Genomic DNA, 22,055 nt, shown 5'->3' on the forward strand with positions numbered 1-22,055 from the left:
TTGTGATACTATCACAAAAGGGTTGTTTTGAGGATGAAGTGAGATAATATATATATAGTAGGAAAAGTGCTTTGCCAACCTTAAAGCACTATGTAAATAGTAACTATTAATTATTATTAAATGTTATTGTTGTTCTTTCTCTAGCATTTCACTCCCATTCTTCATGATGCCAAGTCTTTAGAGATTTGCTTCCTGTTCTGGTTATTTTGCCCATCTGCCTGTTCCATCTCCAGGTAGGGAACTGGGGAGGCTGGGTTCTCCAGCCAGGTTCAGGTTATGAGAAGAAGCCTAAAACAGCAATGTCCTGACCATTGGGGGCAGAAGCAAGCAGAAGACCCAGCTACTCAAAAGCCTTGGTGAATGTTAGTGTAAATATAGCAATCTTAGAATTCAGTGTCATCCAGAGGGCTTATATAAAAGTACTGTCATTTAAAAAAAAAAAGTACACAGTGAAAAGGGCCCATTGGGTAAAATGATATGGTTGCAAGAGGTTACTGATGAAGGTCCTAGAATCTCCTCTGGGCCTCTTTAAAAATAGAAAAGGTATCCATCCATCTCATGGTCCTGCCAAAAGGCAGGTGAATAGACTATGACTTAAGTATATTCCAGATCTCTAATGCAATGTTCCCAAATATGATAATGGATACATTCTTATAAACACAGATCTCATACAGTACAAAATTTATTATATTATATGTATAAACACCCTTATATATTTATATGTGTACATATACACACACACAGAAAAGGGACCAAAGATGTCACCCAATTCAAAACCCTCTTTTTAGAGATAAGGAAACCAGCACCCCCCAAAAAAAATAATTGGCATGTATGGGTATAGATACAGATACTTAACATAGTCCTTGGAACATATTAAGTACTTACTAAATATTAGTTGCCTGACTAATATCACGTCATTTTCTTTTAAAAGTAATAGATAATAGACCAAAAAGATTGGGTAGGTGAGTGGAAAAGGGGTTCAATATACAGCCATCATGCACCAGGACCTTTCTTCCTACTTTGGGGACCAGGTAGATTTCTAAAGGATAAGGTTAGGGTTGGGAGAAGTTTGGAGGGGAGACAGGGGAGCACGTGGGCCGAGGTGATAGGGTGGGTGGGAAGATTGCAGTCAGGGGTAGCTGCCGCTAGAAGTGTCAAAGAGGAAGAAGTAGAATCGCGGGGTGGCAGGGTGTGGTCTGTAGGGGAGTCAGAGAGCAAAGGGAGCGCCCGAACTAGGAAGGAAGGAAAGAGGCAGAAGGGGAGCGCGGCCGTGCCTGCGTCTGTCTGTGTCTGTGACAAGGGAGGAGTGGCAGCAGCGGGTGGGAAGGGGAGTTTCCTTTCCTCGTGAAGTGGGAGCCCCCAAGCTCGGAGCTGCGCCAGCAACCAGCTGCCTCTCCCCGCTATTACAGACACCTGCCGAGTCCGGAGCCGGAGTCCGCCTTGGCCATCTTCCCCGCCCCCCCCAAGTAAGTCCTGCCTTTTCCCTTCTTTTTTTCTGCGACTGTCACTCTCCGTGGTCCTGTCTCTTTATCTGGCTCTCTTGGATCTCTCGCTTAGGACGGCACAAAAAGCTCCCAACCTTGGCACCGAGGCTCTGGAGCTACAATACCTAGCCTCGGGGCAAGCCCTGGCCGGCAAGGGGACCACTACCTACCCCTACCCCAAAGACACCCAGGACACCGCCACTTTAATACCTTTTCCAATGGGCAAAAGCAGGGCGGCGGAGTTCTTGTCAGGGACCCTGGCCCCGTCTTTGTGTCTTCCCTAGCCTGGGGCTGTGCCCTGCCAGAGGGATGGAGGGTAAGGCACTTTAGAGATTCCAGGTCTCTGGCCCCACCTCTCACCCCTCCCCAAATCTTCAAGGATTTCAATATGCGCCGGACTCCTCCATAAGTGATTGGAAGGAACCCAAGCAAAGCTGGCGGATGAAAAGGGGGGTGGGAATGCCCAGGTAGGACTCGGGCAGGACCTTATATACGCTCCCTATTTCTTGGTTTGCTTTTCAGATGCGGTACCTTTAATTGGTGGGTGCAGGGCCAGGAAACGTGCCCTGTGGAAGTGGGCACAGGGGAAAGGACCTTCCCACCTACCTCTCCTTTTGGTTTCTTGCCTGCTTGCTTGCTTTACAGAAAGAGTGGGGGTTTCGGGGAGAAGGAGCAGGGGAGAAGCTCCACTCGAGCCCCGGAGCGTCCCGCGCAAGCAAGGCTGCGGGCGTCTTCTCTGGGTGGGTCTCTCCCAGGGCTCATTGTTTGGCAGCGTGGCTCCGAGACTGCCAGTGCCCGGGCGGACGGGCGACCGAGCAGCACTAGGGACGCCGGCGCCACCGCTGCCGCTCCGAGGCTACGGCCAATGGGTCACTGCGTGGGGCGAGGCGAGGCTCCAAGCTTCACTGGGGTAAAACGGGGTGGGCCGTTCTGCAAACAGACTGCTTGGAAATGGGCGGGGAGGATGAGGGTAATAGTCGCCAACAGGGAAAACAGCTCCTAAGTGGGAAACTTAGAACCTGACTCATTTACCAGGCAGCATTATGAACGCTAATCTCCAGGAACCTGGAGAAAGATTTTGTTGTTTTTTGCTTGTTCTTGCTTCCTTTCTTTCCTTCTGAAATTATGTTCATGAGGTAGAAGACAAATTTCAAATGCCATGATGAGCTGATTGCTTTTCTCCTATTTGTTGCAAGCACCTGTTTCTCTTTGTGGCTTATCAGCCACCAGCACTGCTCCCCACCCCCCACTCCCATCCCATCCCCTGTTTTTTAGTCCTTCAGTAGGTTTTTTTTTGGGGGGGGGGTCGTTTTTTTTTTTTTTTTTTTTTACTTTATAATAATTCGTTTGCATCTGACTTTGTATAGTTCAGGAAGGGGGAAAAATCTATTTTGAAAAGCAAAGTGCGTTCTCCACTCTTGCAATAGATAGGCATGGACATAGATATCCAATGCACTCTTCTTAACCACATGCTAGCATTCATGGAGGCAGACATGTGTCCCCATAACCCAGGAGATCCCCTTGGCCTATGTAAACAGATGTAGAAGGCCATTAAATGTGAATTCATTTTTGGAAGAAGATATCACACTTTTGGTTAGCATTTGACTCTTGCAGTTTGGATAGATTTTGATTTCCTCATCTTTTTGTTTATTGCTTGGCCAGCTCCAGAAAGGGGTTATGTCTGTGGAAAGAATACTCACGATATTTTTTTTAAACCATCTTGGGTAAGAAACGGAACCCACTTGTGACAAAAGAGAGTTGCTCATGTTTCTTAAGTGTGGCTGGTTGTAAATCCCGGTGGTTACTCACACCACCAACTGCCTTGGATAATATTTTACTTTGACAGTTCCTGATGGACTTGCTAAGTGCATCCATTTGCTAAAGCTTAGAGTTTCTTGCCCCCAGGAGAAACACAGACTAGGAACACCTCTGTCTAACCACAAGTCAGATTCCAAAGGGGGGAAGGGAGGACCTACAATGGGAAAGGTGTTAAGATTATAGAAAGCAAGGAGCTTGGTTCTAATAAGGAATTTAGGAAATCACTTATAAAAATGGAAAACATGATAAACATTTAACAGTCTGTAAATGAATGTTTTCACAGCCTAGCCATTCATAATTTTATATCTACAAGTACATTTTAAAATTAATTGACTTTGTTATAAACATATAAACATGAACATATGTTGTTTCCTAATCTTGCCTCATCTTTTAATTACTCTGTCCTTAATTCATTCCACAACAATATTCATAACTACCATTTACTTTAATACTCACTCATTGTTAACAATGGTCATTGAATTTATATGATTGTTCTAAAAATTGAGATTTTGTTAGCTTTTATATATTTTCTACATGGTTCCCTGACCACATTAGTATATGGAATCTACATACACCATGAATAATCATATGCATGTATTTTTATTGCATATATGTATATATAAAATATGTGTATATATGTACACACATACATGCATTTAACTGCTTTCCCACATGGTTCATTTTAGCTATTTGCTAAATCTCCAACTTCTAAATTCTTCCCCACATTGATTATTGCACTAAATCTCGATTGTGCAAAGAACCAGACTTAATTATTTTGGTCTAATTTATTAGTCAGCAATGTTTAGTGACATAGATTTACTTAATTATGTCATTAAGATATGAACTACATGGAACATAGATAGGAAAAAGAATTCCTTCTAAACTTTTCTGTTCATTGGGCAAAAGAACTAAATTCAAGGCAATCTATAATAGAATTTCAGTAAGGCGCCATGGTTATTTATGTTAATGAATTTACTCTCCTTCAAGAAGAAAAGAAATCTTGCCCTGCTGTCTACAAACTAAAGGAAGATGAGAATTGGACAAAGAATATCTACCAAGAGTTAACCTGTTAAACAAAATAGAATATTTTATCCATCTTCTCCACTGAAAATGTTACTACATGGAATCTTCAGGAAAATATCCCAGAATACATATTTGAAGGATATGGTGTAATCCACAGCATATTTTTATGCAGCAAATGTCCCCCCTGAAACAATGTTTTCTGTAAAATTATGAATTTACCATGCAGTTGTTTGAAAGTATATCAAAATACATATTTAAGCCTCCTACCCTTGCTGTAAGTACATTAATTGTAATAGCCCATTCAGTGTTGTCTTTGTGGCTTTGAATTTTTAAACAGTTGCTGCTGAATTACAAACATTCATTACTCTACAACCACTTGCTGAAATTTCTCAGGACCCCCAAATAGAGAGTTTTTTGTACTAGATACATCAGCAGTTGGCTTTTCTGATTACATATTGGTTCTTTTTCTCTTTCTTAAAAGTCATTGTTGGGGCTTCTTGAAAAAATTGCTTCTCTTATATTTCTAACTCTTGCATTGTTATGTTTCTTGTAAATATGTGGATAAATATCTTCAACATATTCAAGTTTATAGAGCTTCCTGTTGAGGAGTATGGGAAAGTAATTTGGGGGAGGGGAGGTGGTTTTGATTAAATCTTGGAAAAAAGAGTCAAGGGCATAATGGAAAGGAGGAATGACAAGTTTTCCTAAATAAGAAAGAATTAAAAATGTTCCTTTGACCTTTAGAAATTCAAACTCTGTATGACATGGCATAAATGTAGGTAATTTGCCCTACTCTCATAAATCAGAAGGTAAAGAAATAGCATTCCAGCATACATTTTGCTTTGTTAAATTTAAATAATGGTTTTATTTCAATTCACTTTTATTCATGCATAGCATTAAAAAATGCTGACTTGCTTTTTTCCCTGCAGTTTTGAAATCAGGATGCTAAATCACTGTGGCCAAGAGAAGTGTCAAAGCTTATTTCTTAAAAAAACACATTTATTTTAGGACAAAAAAATTATATCCTCTGCACATGGTAAAAACTCAATAATGTTGATGGTTATGAGTTAGCTCCTCTGTTTCATAATCAGGAATTCCCAGCAGCATATTAGGCAGAGTATTTAAATGAGTAAATATAAATATTTCCTAACATTTAGGCTATAACTATATCTGTGAACTGGCTCAAAAGAGAAGGTGGCAGATGAACTCAAACATTCATTTTTTAAAAAATTGAATTACATCAAAATTTCATGGAAAACCTAATCAATTGGAAACTCAATGTAAGTGAACCAACATTTTATTAAGTGCCTACCCATGTAAGGCACACAGAGAGCATGATGTAGTGCATGGAGACTCAGGCTTGGAAGCAAAAAGACTTAGGTTCAAATTCTGCCTCGGACACATATTGGCTGTGTGACTCTGAGCATGTAATTTAACCTCATTCTTCTAGGCAACGCATTGAGACTATATATTACATAAAAGAGGCACATGCAGAGTTCATTTCCTGAATTTAGTTTACCAAACTATAGGTCCAGTACTTATCCTATGGAAAAAGGAATAGTATCTCTGAAATTCCGAAAAGGGGGAATCCCATTTATTTAAAAACCAATTTCAATGTCTTTTCAGAAATAAAATCTGTTAACTGGCATCTGTATAGTTTAAAGAGTTCTTTCCCATATATCAGCCTATTTTACCAATGGGTTTTTATGGAAGGTCTGTAATAAGCAAGGCATAGTGGGGAGCAGACAAAGAATCATGATTCCTTACATTGTAGGTGAGGAAAGTAGGCATGAGCTCCAGAAAGGATTAATTGACAATATATTAATAATAGATAATATTTATAGCATCTCATTTTATCCTCACAACTCTGTGAAGTAGGTATTATTATTATCCCCATTTTACAAATGTACAAACCAAGACTGAGCGAGATCAACTGACTTTTCCAGGATAATACAGTAATCAAATGTCTGAGAGAGAATTTCAACTCGTCTTCACTCCAAGTGTAGCTAACTTTACTCACTATGCCACCTACTTTCCTACTTAATAACAAAGTTAAATATCAAATAGAGAAATAAATAAACATCAGAGTTAATATCAAAATTAAATAACCACAAATACAAAAAAGAAATCCAAACTATTAGGAAGTCACCTGAAACAGTGAAAAGAGTGTTTTTAGTCAAACTTGAAATACTTGAATTTGGAACCTGGCTCTATTCCTCATTAAATATGTAACCATGGGCAGGTCAGTTAATCTTTCTGGGCCCCAATTTTCTCACCTCTAGAATGAAGGGTGTGGAACCGGATGATGTGTAACGTCCCTTTGACCTTTAATATGGCAATCTTTTGATTTTGATCTATGGGATCATCTTAGACAATAGTCATTATGGTATCAGTTTCCAAATGAGGAATGCTGATAGTGTGTTGCAAGTTGAAAAAATCACAGAAAATGAAATACATGGGTCTTAGCCCTACTGGTCCTGCATTCCCACATTTGGGAAAAATGGTAGATTAAGGATCATTGGGTGAGTTAGAATAATCAGCTCTTTTTAAAAAAAATGCAACTGGTTCATTCTAAAAACTTTTATAAAGCACCTAGTATGTGCCAAATATTATGCTAGGCACTATGGAGAGTGTAGATACAATGTACTCCCTGTCCTAAGAGACCATCATGCTCACACAGGCTGTACCCCTAGGACAATCTTAAAACAAACAGCTCCCTGAGTTTGGATTCTCTGCTTGCCCCCTGATTGGCCAGCACCAAGAGCTGATTGACAGATGTGGCAATCCAAATGCCATGCATAACCACACTAGGGCAGTTCTTCAAAATTGCTGGTTCTGTAAATACAGTATTTGCACTAAGTACGCTACCTGAATATAGTAGTTAAGCTTAAGAACCCACAGGTTACTTCCCAATGTACTTGAAACAGCAGACCCTTTTCAGCTTGTAGGAGTAACCACCCACAAAGCCTTTCATTTGCCTCTGGATGGGTTAAAAAAATCAGACCAACCTCCTTCTCCCCAAACCAGGAAACATTTTTTAAAGGTCTGATTCAGAGATCCCCTAGCAACCTGAATATAGACAAGGCCACTAACTCTGAGTTAATTTGCTGGAGCTAACAAGCTACCTCTGTCAGCAAAGTCAATTGTCTCCTGCAAAGAAAAAATATATAAATGCATTTCAGACTTCAAGAATATAGTTACCACCAAAGATAACTGGCAGACCCAAATCATCATAGATGTTACCTTTTTAACTGAACTGGAGCTGAATCTCAAACACAAATATAAATACTGAGCATTTCAATTTGGCCTTAAAAAAATTCACATAATCCCCTATCTATACACATTCCTGGAGAGAAGTTCAATATACTTGTACATTTCATAGACTTCCATGTTAATAGGTGACAAATATGCTATAAATAGTTCATAAAACTTTAACATTTTCATCAAATTAATGTTTCACTGATATGCAAATTAGCTACTGACATCTAAGGTACCTCCATGTGATGATTCCTAATTGGTAAGTGAACCACAGAGCTCTATTTATAGATTACACAGCGACAAAGCCTTCAACTAACTTTCCCATTGTGCAGTTAAGTACTTCACTTCCTGATGCTTATCTTTGATTCTTTTAATTGTATTATTTTCATATCATTTTTGATCTATTAAAAAAAAATCTCCCAGGAATGAGCTACTTCAAGTACTAAGTCTATCATTAATAGCATTTGGGCCAAGAAACTGACTTCAAAGTCTCTCTAATAAATTAAGAAACCAGCTTTTAAAAAACCCCATGGTTATTAATAATAATAGCTAATATTTTTATAATGTTTAAAAGTTTGCAAAGCACTCTCTCTCTCTGTATATATATATATATATATATATATCATTTGAGTCTCACAACAACCCTGGGAAATAGGTTCTGTTATTATCCCCACTATACAGATAAGAAAACCAAGACAAACAGAGATTAAATAACTTGTCCAGAGCCTGTGGTTTGCAAGGACAAACCCAGTGGCTCCCTCTCTCTACCAAATGGCATAACAAATATCTTTCTAAAACTATTTCAGATTTCAGGGTTTGTTTTCAGAAACAACAGTTCACAAAACTAATAAGTATCTGAGGCTAGATTTGAATTCACGTCTCCCTGGCTGTAAGTTCCCAGCTGCCTTAGACCTTTACTTCCAGGTTCCTCGCACTCAGAGCCTTTATACAAGGCTGAATGAAGATGGGGGGCGGGAAGGGGGATAACTTACATTTCTATAGTTTTTAAGATTTCAAGTAGAACTCACAGGTCCCATGATTTTGTATAAGTAATATCAGCCCCATTTTATAGATGCGAAAACTGAAGCTCAGAACATTTAAGTAGCTTGCCCAGGGTCACACTCCCAGCTATGGAGTGTTGAAGCCAGGATTCAATTTAAACATTATCTTGACCCCAAGTTTGGTACCATTTCCATTGCACCCTGTTTCATAATGCCAGCATAGACAAAGCCCGACCCAGGTGAAGAGTGAAAAGAAAACCTTAATGGAATTTACTAGTTAGCTAAATCAAAATGCCCCATGTTCCCCAATAGCAATTGAGACTTCTCTTCTGTCAACTTTCCAATTCCCTTGGCTGATGTAGAAGACACTTGGATGCAGTTCACCTAGGGTAGGGTTGGGGAACCTTCGGAGGCCACATGTGGCCTTCTAGGTCCTTGAGTGCAGCCTGAGTCCAAGTTTTACAGAACAAATCCTTTTATTAAGGGGATTTGTTTGGTGAAGTTTGAATCAAGTCAAAGGGCCGAACTTGTGGACCTAGAGGGCCACAACTTCAGGCTGGCAGGTTCCCCACCCCTGACCTAGGGCAAACAATTCTTAGTCAGCTCTATTGTTTGATTGGACATTTTGTTCCTTTCTATATATGTTGCAATATGTTCACAAAGTTGAGAGAGAGAGAGAGAGAGAGAGAGAGAGAGAGAGAGAGAGAGAGAGAGAGAGAGAGCACAAAAGGAATTGTATTTGCTGATTTATTCAACTTGAACTCCTGCTATAGTCAGGTCACAGACAAGGAACTTTGGGGAAGGGGGGAGGGAAGGAGGGAACACAATGAATGCTTAGAGTCTCCAAACTTCTTCTTCTTGAGAAGTTTAAAGACTAGTATAGGAAATTATAAATCAAGTCAGTCATCTAGTTGTTTCATCTAAAATGAAATAAACAATAATTTTAACTGATTCCCCATTCTGCCCTTCAGCACCTATTCATTAATTGAAAAGTCATTTTTGGCATCCTATAGAGAAAGTCAGTGTGTTATGATGGAAAAGACACTTGATGAGTCAAAATTCCTTGGTTCAAATCCTAATTGTGCCACTTATTAAAGTAATCTGATATTTATTAGTTATGTCACTGTGGACAAATCCCTTAAAGTTAGGGTTCAATGCTTTGTCAACTTTGAAATGTTATATGAGTAAGTTTTTTTTCTATTTTTTGTATTTATGAATATAAAGAAAAGAGGATAGAAATACAGGCAGTAGGTGGAAAAATATTTGAAAAATTAAAGGTCCTATATAAAATATAATTAAATTCTCATTGTAATGTTATCATTATAACATAGTAGGGCAGGGACTTTGAATTATCTACATTTTGTATTTTCCCCCAGGATTCATCACATAGTAGGTGCTTAATGCATATTTGTCAAACTAAGTTAAAATTGAATGGAAGCTTTATAATAGAGTTAATTGTTGGGCCCATCCAAAGTCTAAAGCAGGGATTCTTAACCTTTTCTGTGTCATGTACCTTTTTGGCAATCTGGTGAAATTCCTAGACCACTTCTCAGTACAATAGTTTAAAATTCATGAACTAAAATACAAAAGGATACAAAAGAATTAATTTTATTGAAATAAAGATGTTAGAGGCAGTTAACTACAGTGGGTAGAGCTTTGGGCTCTGAGTCCTGAAGACTTAAATTTAAATCCTGCTTCAGATATCTACTAGTTGTATGATCCTGTACAATCTGTTTCTTTATCAGTAAAATGGAGATAATAATAGCACCTACCTCCCAGTGTTATCATGAGGATAAAATGAGGATGAAATTTGTGAAGTGCTTTGTAAAGATTAAAACTCTAGGTAAATGCTGGCAAGCTATTTCTTTTTTCATATCCAAGCACATGGACATGCAGAAATCTATTCATGGACTCCACTGTAGATCTCTGGTTAAAGACCCTAGTCTAGAGGCAAAGTCAGTCAATCAATGAAGAAGCTTTTATGTGATGGGCACTGTGCCAAACAATAGTAATCCAAAGCCAAAAGTCGATGGAGCAGTACCTGCCCTCAAGGAGGAATGTAAGATCTTCATTTTAACACCTTCATCCAGTTGTCAAAGAATCTACTTTTTAACTTGTCATTTCACAAGATGAGGTTATCCATAGAGACTTAGGTATCTTGATTGGCTGCAAATTAATTGTTCTATCAGGCGACCTTAAATTGGAGAGGGTAGGGGAAAAGGAAAACACAAAAGCATCACCTTTTTGAAACAGACATCTTACTGTACTATTCTTTAGTCCAGCTGCCTTGTTAAGAAGACACAAATATCAGTAGGACACTGATTTATTCCATCTCAGGAGGTTGGTTTGCCATCATGTAAACAAACTGCCTTTCACCTACTGGGTGCTCAATAAGCATTTGATTGATTGATTTGACAGAAACACGAGTTTAAATTTTCCTGGCCGTACCTCCTGCATTTTGATTTTGGCTGTGTATCTATACATAGCTCCTAAATCAATATGGTTGCTTTTTAAGAAACATAAAATAGGACTTTTATAATAGGTAATCAAGGCTTTAAAGATGTTGTCCTAGACTAGGTCTACAACCCAGGAGAATTGGGCATGGGACTGTAAAATACAATTAACCCAGTTTACTGAGGCAAATCTTAATATTACATGCAGGGCAGCTTCCATTCCCAGCTGTGTGGTCTCTCTCTATAGCTAAGTGACACAGAAGTAGTTCTATAATATTTTATACTCCTAATTGTATTCTGCATGGCTATATGTGCCTAATCTTAGACTTTTGCCCTTACGCTATCAATACCTGAAACCAGTTCCCCAAATAGCAAATTTGTATAAAATTACTTCTTCACCACTCTTGTTTCAGCATCACACACACACACACACACACACACACACACACACACACAAAATAAGATGTCCCTGTCTCTCCATTTCTGATTTCTGATCATCCCCAGTGTCACAGAAACAATTTGGATTTTTACAGGACTAAAAACTTTCACAGAATTAGAACACATAGGAACCCTTTTGCTTAAAGAGGAAGTTTGTTTTGGGCTGTAGGGGAGATGGATGCTTCAGGTTTCTAGGCACTTTGTTGATATTACAATACAATTCTGCATTATCACCAAGCCCTCAAAAATGGGGGCAGGGAGAAGGAAAGGCAAGGCAAGGGAAGCCAAGGGAGAGGATTCAATTTTTACTTGATATAAATGGTTTAATTGGAAACATAAACAAGAATTCACCGGAAAATGATGTCCTAGAAGAAATGTGTGTGTGTATGTGTGTGTGTGTGTGTGTGTGTGTGTGTGTGTGTGTGTGTTTGTGTAGAGAGACAATTCCTGGGCATTTAACAAGGTATAGGGTGAAGATGGCAGTGGTATGGACAATGGAGCTGGGATAAATTTAAGGAAATTGGGTTCATGAAAGAGGAGGCTATAAGGGTCCAGAAGGACACTAAAATTGATAGCATATTTACCATGTCAGCTAAACTCAAGTGTAGGTTTGGAAGAACCATGAAGTTACCATGTTCTGACCTGAAGACTCTACCCATTCCCTGAACTAAGCACCTTTTAGGGACCTTTTGATTAATTTCTCAATGTGGGTAGAGAAACATTTTTTTCTCCTACCTCCATATGGTAAAAAAAAAAATCAGGGAAAGGATTTGAACATTATAGAGACAATTGGTCTATTTATTACATCAGAAAGAAAATAAAATGTGATGAAAAGAACACCTGGTCTTGAAATCAGAACATGTAGGTTTGACTCTTGTATTTATTTCTTACTATCTTCTTAAACTTGAGAAACTCACTTAACCCCTGAGAGACTCACTTCCCTCATCTCTAAATTGTGATGGGAATATTTGCTCTTAACTATCTCATAATGTTTTCATATGAATTAAATGAAATGATGTTTATAGTACTTTGTGAGCATAATGCATCATAGGCATATACACTATTGCATTTATTTAGCTCAATTATCCTTTCTCCCCAAATATTTCTATTTTATTTTCTTTACTTAAAAGAAATAATAGTATGGGGCACAGCGAGTAAGAGCACGCACCACACCCAGAAATAATTGGCCATGTAACCTTGAGCAAGTTACTTAACCCCGATTGCTTATAAAAAAATAGTGACTTGCATGCATTCTAGAACTTCAGATTCAGGTAAAACATAACAACTATTTCTGCATTTCACCACTTGAATGTTTGCTATGATTTTCATGGGGAGAAACTTGCTTGATAACTTTGCTTTCTTGGATTCCTTAGAGCACCAGCTGTAAAATTCCTGGTAAGTGTGCAGATTCACACAAAGGAATATTGAAAACACAGTTCAAGAGTTATAGTGTGAATTTACTTGACTAACTTTTCAGATTCTACTTTCAGAGACTCATGGAAGGTATATCCATTTGGAAATGTGCTATAAGAATAAGCATGTAAGAATGCTTTACTTTATATAATTGTTGGATTCTCAAAAGCTATATGATTAAAAAAGCTAAATCACACATTACACCATAACAAAACTTTATTTTAAAAGGAAATCTGTAGTAAATCCTTTTGTTAAGTGAAAACTTCTTTTGTACTGGGAATAATTAGCCCTGATGTATTGTTTTGTACATCTACATCTTCGAATATGGCATTTCTTAGACCAGAGTAGCACTGTATAAGAGCCTTTTTGCTTCTTAGCTTCTGAGAGTATTGATCAAGCCAGTTTTTTGGAGTTATGTGACGTAAGAGATAGCAAAAACAAACTTGTTTTCCTCACCAAATTTAGCCACTTTTGTTTTGTGTTTGCTTGTTATTTATTTCAGTCTGACCAGTTTTGTTTTGTTTTGTTTCTACCCTAACCAATTTGTAGATTTTACTTTGATAGCTCTGATCTCATCTTCCCTTGAGGCAATCCATCCCGTAACACAGGATTCAACCCTTCTACAACTTCTTATACCTGTTGAAGTTAACAGTCAGGACTATCTTTTTCATACTCCAGAAAAAGATATCTTTCAAAGGGAATAAAATGTTCTATATGGATTGCTTGTGATAGTATTCCCTTGATCTACAGGCTAGGAATCTAGTCTAAAAAGGGGAGCTATTTGGGTATGAATAGTGCTTTATGAAGCCATGGTTGTTCACAGTGGCCATCTTGTCCTTTTCCAGGTACTCATATACCAACCCTTTAATCAGACATTCTAGGGAGGCAGAGCCAAGGCAGAGAATCTCCAGAGCTCTCCCCAAACCCCTTCACCCCTTCAAATACCTTTAAATATGACTCTAAACAAATTCTAGAGCTGAAGGCCCCACAAAAAGACAGAGTGAAACAATTTTCCAGTTCGAGATAGGTTGTCAGGAAAGGTCTGTTGCACCAGGGTGAGAGAGGAGAGCAGTCCAGGCCAAGCCATGGCAGTGCAGACTGGACCTCAGCAAACTGGGAGCAGGCCTTGGGGTGACTGAATCAGGGGCAGCAGTAGCAGTTTCCAGTCCTTTCAGTCCACAAAAGGTAAGGGGATTGGACAACAGCTCTGAAGGAGATTTATAGGGGTCCCTTTGCTGACAGTAAGGGCAGGACTCTGCTGCATTGTTTATATTTAAATCTGGGTCACAGTCCTGGGTCTTAGTCCCAGTGTGAGGAGGAGCACACTAACACAGCAGAGCTTGTGGCCTCAGGGGAGCAGAGACCCTGGTCACAGTTCCAGGTTTGAAAAGAGTTCTGGTGGTCACTGATAAACCAGAACATAGGCCAGGAGAGTAGTAAACACACCACTCACTAGATCATACCACCTTGAAAGAACCAAAAATTACAGGTCCCCAGAATTACTTCTGAAAATAACTGCACAAAAAAGCCCTGAAGCTTGGGAAAGTGCCCCCTCCACTTGGGAAGCAGAGTCCCACTTTAGCAGAGAGTTAAAAGTCAAGAAACAGACTGGAAAAAGAGCAAACAACAGGAAAAAATTCTGACCATAAAAAGTTTCTATGGTTACAAGGAAGATCAAAACACACATTCAGAAGATTGCTGCATCCAAAACCTCAAAGAAAAGTATGAATTGAGCTCAGGCCATGGAAGAGCTCATAAAGAATCGTTTAAATCAACTAAGAGAGGTGGAGGAAAAAGTGGGAAGAGAAGTGAGAGGGATACAAGGGAATCATGAAAAAAGAGTCAACAGTTTGGTAAAGGAGACAAAAAATACTGAAGAAAATAAGACCTTAGAAAACAAAATAGGCCAAATGGCAAAAAAGGTACAAAAATCCAATGAAGAGAAGAATACCTTGAAAAGCCGAATTGGCCAAATAGAAAAAAAAAAGATATAAAAATTCACTAAAGAGAAGAATTCCTTAAAAAGTAAAATTAGTCAAATGGAAAGGGAGGTATAAAAGCTTGCTGAAGGGAATAACATCAAGAAATAATCAAACAAAATAAAGAAAGAAAAAAATAGAAGACAACATGAACTATTCCATTGGGAAAACAATTGACTTTGAAAACAGATCCAGGAGAGATAATTAAAGAATTATTGAACTGCCTGAAAGTCATAATCAAAAAAAGTGCCTAGAAATCATCTTTAAAGAAATTATCAATGAAAACTTCCCAGATATTCTAGAACCAGAGGGTAAAAGAGAAATGGAAAGAATCCACTGATCACCACCTGAAAGAAATCCCAAAATGAAAACTTCTAGTAATTTTATAATCAAATTCTAGACCTCCCAGATCAAGGATAAAATACTGCAAATAGACAAAAAGAAACAATTCAAATATCACAGATCCACAGTCAGGCTAACACAAGATTTAGCAGCTTCTACATTAAAGGGTAAGATGGCTTGGAATATGACATTCTGAAAGGCAAAAGAGCAAGAATTACAACCGAGAATCACCTATCCAGAAAAACTGAGTATAATCCTTTGGGGGGAGGGGTGGAATGGACATTCAGTGAAATAGAGCATTTTCAAGCATTTCTGATAAAAAAAAAAGACCAGAGCTGAATAAAAAATTTGGCTTTCAAATACAAAGTGCAAAAGAAGCATAAAAAGGTCAAAGGGAAAGATAAATCATAAGGGATTTGATAAGGTTAAATTGTTTATAATCCTATATGAGAACATAATATTTATAACTCCTAAAAACTTTCTCATTATTAGGGCAGTTAGAGGGAGTAAACATAGACAGAAAGTAGATGTGTGAGTTAAATATGATGGTATGAAATAAAATTAAGGGGTGATAAAGAAGAATGCAGTGGGGGAAAGGGAAAGGGAGAGATGGAATGGGATAAATTTTCTGATGTAAAAGAGGTCTGAAAGAGATTTTATAGTGGAGGGGATAATGGGGGCATATGAGGAGGGAACTCTAATCTAAATTGGCTGAAAGAGAGAATAATATACACAGTTGGATGTAGAAATTTATCTTACCATATAGGAAAGTGGGAAGAGAAGGGGATGGGGTGCAGAGGAAGCTAATAGAAGGAAGGCAGCTTGGAAGAGGTAAAAGTCAGAAGCAAAATACTTTTGAGAATGGACAGGGTAAAAGGGGCAGGGGGGAAATAGGATGGAGGGAAATACATAGTTAGTAATCATTACCATGAAAAGAAATTACAGTGAGTTTCTCTAATAAAGACTTCATTTCTCAGACATATGGAAGACTGAGTCAAATTTATAGAAATAAGAGTCATTCCTTAATTGATAAATGATCAAAGGATGTCAACAGGCAATTTTCAGGCAAAGTAATCAAAGCTATCTATAGTCATATGAAAAAAATGCTCTAAATCACTATTGATGAAATGAAAATTAAAACAACTGTGAACTACTCCGTTACATCTGTCAGACTGGCTAATATGTCAGAAATGGAAAATGACAAATGTTGGAGGGTTTGTGGGAAAAAAAAACTAACATACTGTTGTGAAGTTGTATAATGATTCAATCATTCTGGAGAGTAATTTGGAACTGTGCCCAAAGGGCTATAAAACCATGCATACTCTCTGACCAAGCAATATCACTACTAGGTCTATATCTAAAATAAGTTTTTTTTTTAAAAGGAAAAGTATCTATGTTAGCAAAAATATTTTTAGCAGCTCTGTTAGTGGTAGCAAAGAACTGGAAATTGAGAGGATGTCCGTCAACTGAGAAATGGCTAAACAAGGGGCCATATATGATTGTGATGGAATAATACTATTATACTTTAAGAAATGGTGAACAGGATTTTCTCAAAAAGATATGGAAAGACTTAATTAACATGAGTTGGTGGAAAGTGAAATGAGCAGAAACCAGGATAACATTGTGCACAATAATGGTCATATTGTATGATGATCTTCTGTGAATAACTTAGCCATTCTCAGAAACACAATGATCCAAGGCAATTCTGTAGGACTTAGGATGAAAGGTGATGTCTATCTCCAGAGAAAGAACTGGTTGAGCCTGAATGCAGATCAAAGATACTTTTTCTTTCTTTATTTGTTGGGATCTTTTTTGTTTGTGTTTTCTTTCACAGAATGACTTACATAAAAATGTGCTTCGCGTGACTACACATATATAGCCTATGTCAAATTGCTTGCCTTTCTCAATGAGGGGTAGGAAAGGTGGGAGGGAAAAAATTTGGAAACTCAAAATTTGAAAAAAAAAAGAATGTCAAAATTGTTTTTACATGTAATTGGGAAAAACAAAATACTAAACAAGATTTTTTTTTTAAATCAGATATTCTAGAACATTTCCAGCAATTGAAATCAATCTCATTGGCCTATTTTTTAAAAAGAATTTATGCACTTCAGTTTTTTGAAAACTTGGTTCACATTAGTCTAGTCTCTATAGTACCCCTATCCTTGTTCATTTTTAAAAGATTATTGACAATGGCTCAATAATACCATCCATAAGTCCTTTCAGTTCTATGAGTTGTTGTTCTTTCAGACCTGACAACTTGGTATCTTTTAGAATTCAATAAAGTGCTCTTTTTTCCACAATCATCTTGACTTTCAATTTCCTTTAACCATTTATATTACATACTTCCCAATCTGAAGGAAATTTTCATGTGCAGGAAAAATAAAACAAAATAGCAATTGAAAAAGTTTGCTTTTCCTTTCATTTCTTACTGTTACATCTACCCTCAGTAGTTGGATTATCCTTTCTTTTATCTTCCTCTTGCCTCCATCAGAGGACCTGTCATTTCTGTTGGGGTAACTGTTTCAGAATAGTAGTTCTCTTAGCTGAATGATGAACCCTTGCTCATGTAATTACCCTTTCCTAGGATGTCATTCTCTCATCCTCTTTGTCTGTTCAAATTATACCCATTCAGTAAGTATAGAATTCTTAACCTGGGGTCTATGAACTTGTGTTTAAAAATACATTGCTAGCTGTTTTCAATATAACCTGTTTCCTTTGTAATACTATGTATTTTATGCATCTAAAAACATGATTCTGAGACAGGGTCCATAGGCTTTACCAGATTGCCAAAGGTATAAAAATAACAACCTCTGCTATAAGTCTTACCTCTAAGAGGCCTTTCTGGAACACAGAGTTTAACTTTGCAGATTAACCATTTCATTTATTATCTCTACTGGAATTTTGGTGTTTAGCTATAGCTTCTCTTATATTCTGTTTTCTATCAAAGTTTTATCCTTCCAACTGTATTGAAACTTTGTTTCTTTTTTTTTAAAGCAATTGGGGTTAAGTAACTTGCTCAAGGTTACATGGCCAGTTATTTCTGGGTGTGGTGCTAAGTATCTGAGCCCAGATTCGATCCCCAGGTCATCCCGACACTGGGGCCGGTGCTCTTACTCACTGAGCCACCTGGCCGACCCTTGAAACTTTCTTGAAAGTAAGCACTGTGTCCTATTTTTCTCTTCTATGTGGACCTCGTTCTTTATGGATCCCATATATGGACCTGGATAATAACCATGACCTATCCAGCATAATATTCTGTTGTGAATAGTATTCTCAAGGACTATGGACTGTCATTACTTTTTGCTCTCTCTCCACCTACGTAAATCTTGAAGGTCCTGAAAATATTTTCCACTGATATAGCACACCAATAGTAGCTTAGTACAGGGAGGAAGATGACTTTATTCAGGACATACAAATTATTTTCACAGATCATCCACTCACTTGCCTTCCCAATTGACTCATTTTGTCTGTTTTCTATCCAGCAAATTGGCATGTATGTTGCCTCATTGTACTTTATCTCAGGCTCACTAGGTTTTGAGACATGTGTTATGACGGATGTTTCACTTTTGGGGGGGGGTTGTTTTATTTTAGGTTCCCTTTCTCTTATTTCTACCCATTCTTCAATGTTCAGTTCAAATATCACCCTCTCCATAAAGCTTTTTCTGGTCATTTAAGACAGCAGTGATTATCACAACCATCACCACCCCCCCCCTGTAACCTGTAGCTTTTATTATCTCTATTATTTATTTGACATTTACCATCTTATGCTTTGTAAGAATTTAAGAGGCATCTGTTACATGAATATGTGAAGGAATGGATGAATAAATCAATGAATCATGGAATTATAGAATCATACAATATCACAATTGGAAGGGACCCCAGAGGCCATCTAGCCCAAGTCATACCAAAAAAAAAAATCCTCTAGACAAAATTCCTCACGAATGATTATCCAGCCTTTGCTTGAAGCCATCAATAATACAGATCACACCACCTTCCAAGTCTGCACTTTTGACATTTGGATAACTGATTACTGGAAGATTTTCTTTACATCAAGCATAATTTTTTCTCTTTACCATTTCTACATATTGCTTGTATTTCTGTTTCTGACCAATCACTCCTACATCTACCACAATAGTCACTCAGTCAGTAAAAATTTATTGCCTACTTTGTGTCAGATACTGTGCTAAGTGCTGGGAATACAACGGAAGGTAACACAGCCCCTGTCCTCAGGGAAGTCACATTCTAATGGACGAGACAACAGACAAACAACTGTTCAGAGAAGTTACAGAATAAGCAACTATCACAAGTGATTGTGCTGATCACTTTTGCCTTAAGTGGTCAGGGAAACAAGATACATACAGGAAGACAGTAAAATGAATAAATACTTGCAATTGTTTATAATATCCCTCCTAATTCTTCTTTTCTCTGAACTCAACATCTGTAGTTCCTTCAACCAAACTTCAGATGACATGAACACGAGGCTCTGGACCATCCTGGAAGCCTTCCTCTAGATATGAATAATGTTAAATATTCACTGTAAAGAGGAAATAAGTCTTCCTTTTTTAGTGTGAACTAGTCTAATTTATTATATTAATCCTGAAAGATATCTAAAAATAAAAAGGGTATTCTTATTTCAACTTGCTACAGTTAGCTAGATGGTACAGTGGATAGAGTTCAACTTCATGAATTTAAATCTGGTCTCAGACACTTACTAGCTGTGTGATCCTAAGCAAGTCATTTAACCCTGCTGGCCTCAGTTTCCTCATCTATAAAATAAGCTGGAGAAGGAAATGACAATTCACTCCTGTCTCTTTTCCAAGAAAACCCCAAACAAAGACACTGATACGACTGAGCAACAACAAAAGCAAAAATTTTATTTTATGCATTTACAACATTAATTCTCAGAAGGGATCCATAGGCTTTGAGGCCAAGAAAAACCCAAATAAAGTCATAGAGAATCACAAATGACTGAACAACTTCAACTTGCTGTTTTCTTGAAAACTAAATTTCAATCCAAGTTGGTTGTGCTTTGGGTCATTGTTGAGGACTCCTATCTCATTTTCTTCACCCATGAAATAAGAAAACTATGGTACATGATCCCTAGGGCCTCTTCCATCTAAATATTCTAGGGTTATACTATTGTTTTAAGTATAAAAAGCCTGAGTGAAAAGTTCTTAATCTATTTCTTTTTCTTTTCCTCTTGCCAGGAGGTGTCACTGTAACTCAGTAAGAACCATTCATAAACATTTCATAAAGAAAAATAACTTTCCTGTCCCATCAGAGAGGAAGTGTCCATAGCATTATATACCAAATTTGTTTAAGGGAAATCTTATCTATAAAAATGTATGTAAAATATTTTTTCAAGGTGCCCATCTTCCCTCCATCCACCTCTCCAAAAAACAAACAAACCCTATTCTTCATTTATGTGGATGACAAAGGCAGGGAATGTGGACAGCATGGTGTAGCAGCAAGCACCCTAGCATACCCAGGATGGCTGTTCTCACAGGTTCTTAGATCTGCTTTTCTAAAGGAAAGCAACTCAAAATGGCTTAACAATCTTACTTTAATCAATCATATGTCATTTACCTAGTTCAGGGGAAAAAAGGTCAGCACCCTGAACTTCAGAGAATAAAAACAGAAGTTACAAGAGACAAAAATACAGACAGAGAAACATATCAATAGACAGGGTTTCCAGTTGTCTGACCATCATATCCATACCTAGTCAGTTACCAGAGAGGGTACTGAGTTTTCAAGGCCAGGGCTCCCAGATTCTCATCTGTCCAAGTCACACAGCTCTTTCCAAAGTAAGCCCCAAAGTGAGCCCCGAAGCAAAACCTCACATCAAAGTATATATAGCCTTCTCCTGGGTCAGAGAATGTCACAACCCTCTTGACCCATTGCCCAAACACACAGCGCCAAGGTGTGGGCATTCCTGAAAACCAAGCCTCCTGTCACAGGTTCCATGGGACCACATTCAGCCTATTAGGGGAAAGAGTATATTTTCAAATCAGGGGAGGTTCTCAGAGTCACTTAAGTATATCAAGGGGTCAAAGGGCAGGGAAGATCTTCAGATTCCTGTTACAGCTGGGGAGTTTAATGTGCCATCTAAGTAATTTCACCTATAGAAACTGGTAGTGAAAATACTGGACCAGGAGTCAGGGGACCGAGATTTGGCTTTGCCAAAGTGAGGTCATGTAGGGTTATCTTTTTTATAATATCAAGGCTCCATTTAGAATATAAAGTCTAAACATCCAAGTTCAACATCTGGCTATTCTATTGAATACCTATGTGTCTTTCGGCAAACAGTTTTTGTTTTGTTTTGTTTTCCCCTCACTGGTCTTCAGTTTCCTCGTCTGAAAATGTTGGATTATTAGAATTAAACTGGATTTTGTGGACTTGTTTTTCACAGTATTTTGATACAAATATTTCAGAATAATTGATTTCCTTTTTAATCCTATTTATTCTGTTTTATGGGGCAGCTAGGTTGTGTGGTGGGTAGAGTGCTGGGTGTAAAGTTAAAAAGACTCCTCTCCCGGAGTTCAAATATGGTCTCAGACACTACTTATGTGACCCTGGGCAAGTCACTTAACCCTGTTGGCCACAGTTTCCTCATCTATAAAATGAGCTGGAGAAGGAAAAGGCAAACTACTCCAGTATCTTTGACAAGAAAACCCAAACGAAGAGTGAGATACACTAAGCAGAAATTTTATTTTATGCATTTACTTTATTCTCAGAAGGGATCCATAGGCTTCAAGGATTCAGTGACACAAGAAAGGTTATGAATCTCTGAGTTGTATGCTCCCACCTAGATGGAAATCCCTTTATCTTTTGAACTCTGTATTGTCT

The 22,055-nt window shown here is 37.9% G+C and overlaps 1 long non-coding RNA gene across 2 annotated transcripts in view; it reads left to right on the forward strand.

Moving 5' to 3' along the window:
* Window positions 1–1,197: 1,197 nt before the first annotated feature.
* LOC138168955 (uncharacterized) overlaps window positions 1,198–22,055 on the forward strand; it is a 563,138-nt gene continuing 542,280 nt past the window's right edge. For both annotated transcript variants that reach the window (XR_011170241.1, XR_011170242.1), the window contains exon 1: window positions 1,198–1,466. This is a non-coding gene — a long non-coding RNA (uncharacterized lncRNA). The remainder of the gene's footprint in view (window positions 1,467–22,055) is intronic.

This window comes from Petaurus breviceps, unplaced genomic scaffold (genome assembly GCF_028583685.1).
Source record: "Petaurus breviceps papuanus isolate PSGF00001 unplaced genomic scaffold, PetGlider_PUasm1.0 37, whole genome shotgun sequence".
NCBI lineage: Eukaryota > Metazoa > Chordata > Mammalia > Diprotodontia > Petauridae > Petaurus > Petaurus breviceps.